This window comes from Callorhinus ursinus, unplaced genomic scaffold (genome assembly GCF_003265705.2).
Source record: "Callorhinus ursinus isolate GAN/ISIS: 27379988/994484 unplaced genomic scaffold, GSC_fseal_2.0 scaffold54, whole genome shotgun sequence".
In the NCBI taxonomy this organism is placed as follows: domain Eukaryota; kingdom Metazoa; phylum Chordata; class Mammalia; order Carnivora; family Otariidae; genus Callorhinus; species Callorhinus ursinus.
Genome location: NW_027397116.1, coordinates 5,608,546 through 5,618,284, shown reverse-complemented (window position 1 = coordinate 5,618,284; position 9,739 = coordinate 5,608,546).

Below are 9,739 nucleotides of genomic sequence, written 5' to 3'. Positions count from 1 at the left end.
GGTAGCTCTATTTTCAACTTTTTGAAGAATCTCCATACTGGTTTCCAGAGTGGCTGCACCAACTTGCATTGGTGGGGAAATCTTTTATAACCTTGGCCTGTGGAGAGAAGATTAAACAACTACATTGGTAGTTGATAATATGGTATATAGGATATTATGCTGCACATAAGAAAACTCTTTTTATTTTGAAAGAACCCAAGAAGAGTGAAAAGATAGTGTTGAGAGTGTGTGTGCCCCTCACCTGGCTTCCTTGATGTTAACATCTTCCATAACCATGGTACATTTGTCAAAACTAAGATATTGACATTGATTGGTACAGTGCTATTAGCTAAACTACAGACTTTATTCAATTTCTTTGGTTTCTCTATTAATGTTCTTTCTCTCGCCAGGATCCAGTATCTAGAATACCATGTTGTATTTTGTTGTCATGTCTCCTTTGTCTCTTCCAATTTGTGATAGCTTTTTGGTCTTTCCTTGTCTTTAATGAACTTGACACTTTTGGTCAAGCAGTTTTTAGATTGTCCCTAAATTTGCATTTGTCTGATGTCAAAATCATGTAAGACTGACCACAACAAACAGCGTAGGTGGTAATCCTGCTTACCACCACCAATTTCACTTTTGGTCATAAAACATCAAAGAGAAGAGACCATTCAGTACAAGGCTTTTCTTGGGTTGTTCAACTTTCCCCTATTACTTAGAATTATAAAAATCATGGAATGTTATTTCTGGAAGAGACTTTGGAGATACATGACTATATTTTTTGATTTCCTGATTTAGAATGCAGGAGCAAGCACATGATCTCTCTGAGGGTTAGTGGTGTGTTTCCTACAAGATAATCAGAGGCGTTTTCTACCAGATCACTCATTCCTTCTTGTGATTTCCTACCCCAAATCTTTGATTCTGGTAGAGCCCTCTACCTGGGGTGCCCTCCCCTTCATTTTTTCTTCTTCTGTTGAACTTCTCCTTCAAGAGTCAGCTTAAATATCTCTTTGCCTGAGTAATTTTCAGTCTCTGATGCTCCTTCCACCCCTCCCTACTGAAATGAATCACTCTTTCCTTTGAGTTGACCTAACACCTTAATATAGCTCTTTAGACTGTGTGTTAAAGATACACTTCTATATAAATGTCCCTTACTAAAGCATCAGTGCCCGGAGGACAAAAGGGCCAGGCGCAGATGGCTTTCATGAACGTTTGTTGCTTTGAATCTGACTCCTCTCTTTTATTTTAAAGACAAAGAAACTGATGATAAGTGACTTGCATCATCCCCTTTCCAACAATTCCCTTTTCGTAAAGGTTGATTGATCTTTGTTCAGTACTCCTGGGAGTTGATGGTCTTTGCTATAGTATTTCTTAATTTTTTTTTTTTTTTTTTTTTTTTTTAGCACAAAGAGCCCACAGTTCCTCTTTGTGTAAGGCTACAAGAACAGGTAGATTGGGGATCAAACAGTGCCATCTTCAGAGATGCACAGACAATTCTGCTCCTGGTAAACCCAGTCGACAAAACTACAGGAGGCTCCTGTATAGATTGTCTGGGATGCTCCTATGTGGCATGGACACACACTTAGATCTGCAGAACATCTGATTCTGTGAAACAGACTCACGGTACGATGCATAGATTGCTACTATGTTTTGATCAGCGTTCCTATATTCCCTCATTCACTGTGTCCACAAACCCAAAATTTATAAATCTCTTCCTTTGCAAAAACTCCTAAACCAGGTTTATTTCCATGGACTTGACCTTTGGCGTTTAGACTTTCTCCCCACTGGCAAACCCAGGGTCCATTTTTTCCTGCAGACGGCCATTTTGGCAGTCTCCTTAACAGCCTAAGGAAAGAACCAGAAGTCTACATATGGAGACTTCATCCCAGGTTGCCTAATGGATTCAAAAGACATCCTGAATATTCATCATTTCTTCTTTTATGAGCACCTTGGCAATTCCCTCCAAAGGTGAAGGCTGCAGTAAATTCAGAAGTGCCATTTAGTGAATACCAATTTATTCTCAATTCGGGTCTAGTTTTTTTCCTGCTCCTCAGCACAGCATTGGAGTTCCTGAGATTGCAGTGAATGCAGGGCATTGTCTGGGCTCTGAGGAGGCAGGATTTTTTTGTGCAAATCCAAAGCCTAAAGACACTGTCTGCTCCCCAGCCCGCCCGCCTGCTGAAGCTCTGAGCACTTATTTCACATTCTCTGCAACTCCCTCCCTGGAGAAGTTGGACATTTTAAAATCACACTGAGCGCTTGGCTTGGTGACAGGGCTTTTAATTAACAGTTGTAAATTAGCAAATATTGTTTTTCAGTTCTGCACACATGGCTTTTCCCTTTGGTGTACAGGGAATCCATCACTGTGCTCCTAAAGGTGTAGCTCCCAGGATACCAATATAGACAGCTTTTCGATGCAGACAGACCCAGAGAGAGACAGAAGCCCTTCATTATTTTCATTCATTTAAACAGTTTAGGCTGGTTGACTCTGTGTAGTGACTAGAGAAAGGTGCTGGGGGAGGTGGGTTGTGATTGTGTGCACTGTGCCTTTTCTCTCACCCGCTTCTCTATCACCAAACAACTGTACATCCCTCCTTGGTTCCCCACAGTCCTCCTCTCCTTCCTGGAAAAACTGGGATCCAAATCTCACTCCCATTTGCTTTTGTACCTTCTTACTCTAGAATGGAAACATATGTACCTATTATTTATCTATTCATACTGGTATGCTCTTTACATTCGACTTCCAAATCCATCTCTTAGCTTGTTTGGAGGAGATTATTTCTTGGACAAAGTGAAACAATCATCCACCCAAAGGCTTGGGCCAACCAGTGCTGGCTCCTGGCCCAGTGCTTCCTCAGCAGCGTACCTTTCCTCCACGCAGGTCGTTAAACTTCCAGCTGAAGCCAGGAGGCTGTGCCATTTCTCTTTCCTCCTTTATGCACCCCAACTGTCTTACTGAGTTTAAATAGCTCTTCAGCCTATCACAGAGGTTGCAAACCACGGCTCACAGGCCACATGTGGCCTGTGGACATGTTTTCCTTGGCCTTCACACTGTTCTGAAATGTTTTTAATTAGTTGCCAACATTTACAAATTGGGAGATTTCATATTAAAATGCCCTGACTTTGGGAGTCTCATGAAAAATCTAAAGATCTGCATACCCTGGACCTGCACTTCTATCCCACAATTGGCTGAAGTTGAACGGATAGGGAGCCTGTAGGAAGTGGGCTGTGCACTTACTAGTTTGCTACAATCCCCACCACTGTTAATATTTCATACCTGCTCTGTTCACTCACTCACTGACCTGTCTGGCCTCTGTGGCATTTGAGTTTGTGAGGTCTGGTCTAATGGAAGACAGAAAGTCTGCCTAGGAATACTATATTTCTTGATTTGTTGTCCCTCTTCCCCAATTATTCTTCTCATAGAAAGGGATGGACCCACGGAAGATTTGTGACTTTCACCAATTTTGGAAGTCTTTTGGCTGTTCAGTAGGGTAGGGAGGAAAATGGAAGTCTCACACTGTTAATTATTATTATTTTTTTCACATGCAGAGATGACAAATGGACTCAGTCTTCGATCTTAGGATTCTGCAATTCTCTAGCAGGAATTTAAGCAGGTCGCATGAAGTGGGGACAGACTGAATGTAATTTGGGGGGAGTGCAACTGACATGTAATCGACTTAATAGAACAGGAAGTGATTATAGGCCTCATCTGGAGCTGGATGTGAATGACTTCTCTCTGATCAATGCAGAATGCCAATCACAGGGAGAGAGAAAATAGATAAACATGATCAATTACCCTAGAAGAGAAAATTAAGGATGTTAAACTGCTTTCTAAACTCAGAGTGCTTTACAAAAGGAAAGGATCATTAATCCTGTTCTTTGTATTGATTACAAAAAGATGTGCTCAGTAAAGAGAGTTTGTCCCCTTTACAAATTAGTGAGTGGTAGAGAAAGTTGCGTCTTCTTCTGTATTCTGTAGGTGACAAGGTGGTTCAGTGATAGAGTATGACTTTGAGAATGCCAGATAGGAGATTAAGTCACCCTGGAACTTACAAGTAACTTTCTTCAAAATATTGGCTTCTTCTTAGATTATAATTCTAATGAAGAAAAAAGCACTGGGGGCCTCTAGTGTACATCAGTAGAGAGGTGCTGAGGGGGTGGTTTTGTAAGCCTCCTTCCTGGGATTCCAGTATCCTGAGAAGTGAAAAACTTTGCACGGCCTGTGGCCCAAGATTTATGTGATCTGTTAGTGAGTTGCAAGAGTTGGAAGGGAGAAGTACCATGTATCTTTCTTGGTGGCAGATAGGATAACAATTGAGCACTCCTTCCAAGCTTCTCTGTCTTAATTTTTTTGTTTGTTTGTTTCATGTCATGCTCAGTCAAAACCCATATGCTGCAAACGTCATGTTTTAAACATAGGCCAACTTCCTGCTTTTTGTACTTGGGAACATTCTGATGATCAGACCCACATTCTCTCTAGGGCACTAAGATTTTTGACTGTGTAACTCCTGAAGTTTTGGAAGTGGTTCATGGCTTCTGCCTCTACTTCTCATTCAAGAGTCATGGTTTAGTCCCTCTTGGCTTTTGATTTTAAGTGCCCTACTTGTAATCTGCTCAGGGTGAGCGAGAACTGAGAAGTTGGAAGTATTTTATGTTCCGGGCTGCAGGCCTTATGAGGTGATGACAGTGTCCTATAGGGATATCTGCTCTGCTTTTCCTATTGAAATCAGTGGAAGAACTGGAGCCGAGAACAGGGGCAGAGAGCAAATGAAACGGCCTTTGAGATAAAGCTGAGAACGTGGTGATGGCGTGTATCAGCACGGCTCACGGAGGTGGGGGGCTAAAGGGCAGGTTGGGGAGACAGGGAGGAAGAGGAGGTTTTTGCACATATCTCTGTTAAGGAAAAAGCCAAGGGGGCCAAGAAATTAGAGAAATAATAATTACTTTGAATAGCCTTTATTGTAAATATCTAAAGATGCCCATTTTTGAATCAGAGAAAGTGACTGATGGCCATTGAGGTGTGGGTCAGTTGGGAAGGGGCTGGGGCTGTGTCACTGGGTGGGGGCCCAGTCATTGGGCACAGCGTGGATTCCTCACTCAGGCTAGTCCCAGTGTGTCTGTAGACAAGTCAGGGACCTCTTTGGGCTCTCTAGTTGCAAAATCTGTATTTCTCTTCTTCTGAAAGACAATACCAGAAAAAGTCTTGGGATACCTTTTTAACCAGTCCTATTTTTTTTTATTTTGCATGCATTGGAAGATTTAATGTAGTTCATATGGCAATACTACGCAAATAGATCTACAGATTCAATACAATTCTATCAAAAATTTTTCTTCTGCATTTTCTAAATTCTGTCAATCCCTTGTAGTACATTTCCTTTCTTTTTTTATTTAATTTTTTATTGTTATGTTAATCACCATACATTACATCATTAGTATTTGATGTAGTGTTCCATGATTCACTGTTTGTGCATAACACCCAGTGCTCCACGCAGCATGTGCCCTCTTTAATACCCATCACCAGGCTAACCCATCCCCCACCCACCTCCCCTCTAGAACCCTCAGTTTGTTTTTCAGAGTCCATCGTCTCTCATGGTTCGTCTCCCCCTCCGACTTACTCCCCTTCATTCTTCCCCTCCTGCTATCTTCTTCTTTTTCTTTTTTCTTAACATATGTTGCATTATTTGTTTCAGAAGTACAGGTCTGTCATTCAGCAGTCTTGCACAATTCACAGCGCTCACCATAGCACATACCCTCCCCAATGTCTATCACCCAGCCACCCCATCCCTCCCACCCCCCACCACTCCAGCAACACTCTGTTTCCTGAGTTTAAGAATTCCTCATATCAGTGAGGTCATATGATACATGTCTTTCTCTGATTGACTTATTTCCCTCAGCATAACACCCTCCAGTTGCATCCATGTCGTTGCAAATGGCATGATTTCATTCCTTTTGATGGCTGCATAATATTCCATTGTGTATATATACCACATCTTCTTTATCCATTCATCTGTCAATGGACATCTTGGCTCTTTCCACAGTTTGGCTATTGTGGACATTGCTGCTATAAACATTGGGGTGCACGTACCCCTTCGGATCCCTACATTTGTATCTTTGGGGTAAGTACCCAGTAGTGCAATTGCTGGATTGTATGGTAGCTCTATTTTCAACTGTTTGAGGAACCTCCATACTGTTTTCCAGAGTGGTTGCACCAGCTTGCATTCCCACCAACAGTGTAGGAGGGTTCCCCTTTCTCCGCATCCCCGCCAACATCTGTCGTTCCCTGACTTGTTAATTTTAGCCATTCTGACTGCTGTGAGGTGGTATCTCATTGAGGTTTTGATTTGGATTTCCCTGATGCCGAGTGATGTTGAGCACTTTTTCATGTGTCTGTTGGCCATTTGGATGTCTTCTTTGGAAAAATGTCTATTCATGTCGTCTGCCCATTTCTTGATTGGATTATTTGTTTTTTGGGTGTTGAGTTTGATAAGTTCTTTATAGATTTTGGATACTAGTCCTTTATCTGATATGTCATTTGCAAATATTTTCTCCTATTCTGTTGGTTGTCTTTTGGTTTTGTGGACTGTTTCTTTTGCTGTGCAAAAGCTTTTTATCTTGATGAAATCCCAATAGTTCATTTTTGCCCTTGCTTCCCTTGCCTTTGGCGATGTTTCTAGGAAGAAGTTGCTGCAGCTGAGTTAACCAGTCCTATTTTAACCCCTTTCCCCTGCCTTTTTTTTTTTCTGAAAAGGAACTTCAAGTTTTCCTATAGAAAATCCTTTCTCAGTGAATCTCATGAATATTTTGGGTCCTTTATTAGTCTCCTTTTATAATTATTTTGTTTCCATAGCCAGAGTTATGTTAGTAACATGTCAGTCTGTTCTGAATCCTCCATTCTTTTGTTTGAGTAAAAGCCCATCCTGCTCATTATTAATATATTATCTTTTATCTAAAGTTCTAGGTGTACCAGTGTATGATGGACATAGTAATGCACCTGGAGATAATCAATAACTGCATTATATTCCAGCTGAAAATTGGCATGTCTTCATGATCATTCAACATCAATTGTTATTGGCTTTGGTAATAAATAAAGTTATTTTGAGATTCCTTTAAACAGGCTTTGAATTCCTTGGAGGATAAGATTATACCTAGTGCATCTCTATAAATATTTGTCCATTGGAACATTCATTCACAAATGAATAAATCTACTTTATGTCCAGATTTGAGATAGGCTCTGGGGATACATTAGGGAATCTCTTGATCCCCTGGAGCTTAAAATTGTAACTTGGGGATTATAAATTAGTATGTTTAATTGGGGTACAAAATAAGGTCTTACATGTCAGGACTCAGCCCAGGGTGGGCACATAAAAGGCGTTCTCTTAACATGTGTAATGGATTGGGTGGCCTACTACTTGCATGAGTCTGTAAGAGCTGTGTTTCTGTTCATTGGTTTCTATTCAGTTGCCTGATCAACTCTTCATGCTATACTTCCCAATGGGAGTTTTAGATTAAAATCAGTCTATACTCACCTTACAGTCCTGGGGTTAATATAGGAACTGCAAGTTTGGGCTTCAAGCCTTTTCTATGCTTCTCTGCTCAGAGCCTCATAGAAACTTAAATTTGGAAATATCATTCAGTCTTGTGTGTTTTGCAAACGGTGCAATTTATGTTAAAAAATGTTTCATAGAAGAAAAAAACATGTTGGGATTAAGTAGGGTTTGGGAAACCCTTGGTGAAACTGTCTCACCAATTTTTTTAGAGTGAGACATCTCATTTTTAATGTACTAATATGCATTGTGCATTTTCTTTTTTTCTTTTATTTTTTTAAAGATTTTATTTATTTATTTGACAGAGACATAGAGAGAGAACACAGATAGGCAGAGTAGCAGGCAGAGGGAGAGGGAGAAGCAGGCTCCCTGCGGAGCAGGGAGCCCAACGCGGTGCTTGATCCCAGGACCCTGGGATCATGACCTGAGCCAAAGGCAGACCCTCAACCAACTGAGCCACCCAGGCACCACGCATTGTGCGTTTTAGATTGTGTTAGAACATGTGGAATTATCCAAATATATTTGGCTTCATGATGTTTATTAAAAAAGATTTGTACAGTGTTTTTTGTGGGTCTAGGGTTTTGTGAAATCCATGTTGGAAATTTGTGCAGTGGGTTCATGCTCTTGTTTCAGAGACCAGGAAGCTCAGGCCAAGCATTCAGTGACTCATGGAAGGGCCCCGAGACAGCCGATGACTGCTGGGACCAGGACCTGAGTGTTCAGCAGCCAGGCTAATGTTCTTTCCACGATGGTGGATTTCTAAAAATTCTTTTATTCTCTTTTTATTCCTTTTCTTTTTTCGTTCCCTTTCCCCACCTCTGTGCCTTCAGCCTACCAGTACCCCTGTATTCTTTCCATGGCTTTTTAGACCCTTTTGGAAGAGTAAGAGTTGGTCTTCTCAGTTCCTGGGGTCCCGATTAGAGCTTTCCCACCCCAAACCTCTCCAAGTTCAGCATCTCAGCTAGCTTGAGGTAGCGCCTCTGATCCTACACCCTTGACCTGTCCTGGGAGAGGCCTTGAGCTTTATTGTGAGTACAAACCCCTTGTTATCTCTTCAACCCATCTCCCATCTTCCCACTCAGTCCCATCAGGAAAGCTATACTAATGTGAAGTCACTCTTATGTATTTCGTTTGTACTTCTGGGCTATATTGATGTTTATCCCAAGCTCTATTTTCCTTAGCTGATATTATCTGGCTGCAAGTAGGAGCCTCTTCTTATGTTACCCTTACCTTCTGCCCCAGTTCCATTAGGACCTATGTCTGTATTTGGAAGTTTCTGCTGTCACAATATGTTGACTTATGTGGTGCCCAGCTGGATAAATACCTGTCTGTGACCATAAATAATATAAGCAAGGAAAGTTGGTGATGAAAAATTTTGGTGCCAAACGAAGCTTTGGATCACTTATTTTACCCAGTATCTATCCACTTAATTAAAAATATTGTGTGGTGCTTGACTGAGACACTGAACAGCTGACTAGACAGTCTTTTTTAGTGATTTTACTTTACTGTGGTTATTTACTTAGCCGATGGACTGTTTCTGTGACATTTTATAAGAGAAAATATACATTGAATTCATTTTTATTCATTTGTATTTGTTTGCTGGCCTTTTCTTTCCCTAGTAGTTACTGAGATTCTATCTTCTTTAATTCCTCATTTTCATATGTTTAGGGTAAAAAGCTATTGTATAAATAAAACTCTGATTTATTTTAATTAAAGCATTTGCTTAACGAATAAAACTAAATAAATAAACCTCCAAGGCAACATGAAATTTCTCCTTCAGTGTTTCTGCTAAAGATGGTATCTGATGAAGAAAATGATCCTGTCTTTATCAGAAGGTGTTGCTCTCCCACACTCACCAAGCAAAAATAAAACTAGGCCGTAAGTTCCCACAAATGGGTAAAGAAATAAAAAAAAACCCCAATTCCTATATAGCCCGGCTTTTCATGTAATCCTTTATTTCCTTTGGAGGAAGGTCCTTCCTGTTCATTGACTAGTCCCAACAAGAGACACATTTAATTGCTAATTCTTTGTTTTTGCTTTTTTTAGTGTTATATTTATGATTACAAAAGCTTGTTTAAGGCATTGTGGCTAAAAAAAAAAATAGTCAAATGTACTGGAGCTCTTAAGGAACTTTAATAGGCTATCAAAAAACAGTGAAGATTTATTTAATGTCTCCCTTCCAGGAGGATATATTGTTGGTTCAGCTGCAACTTCTT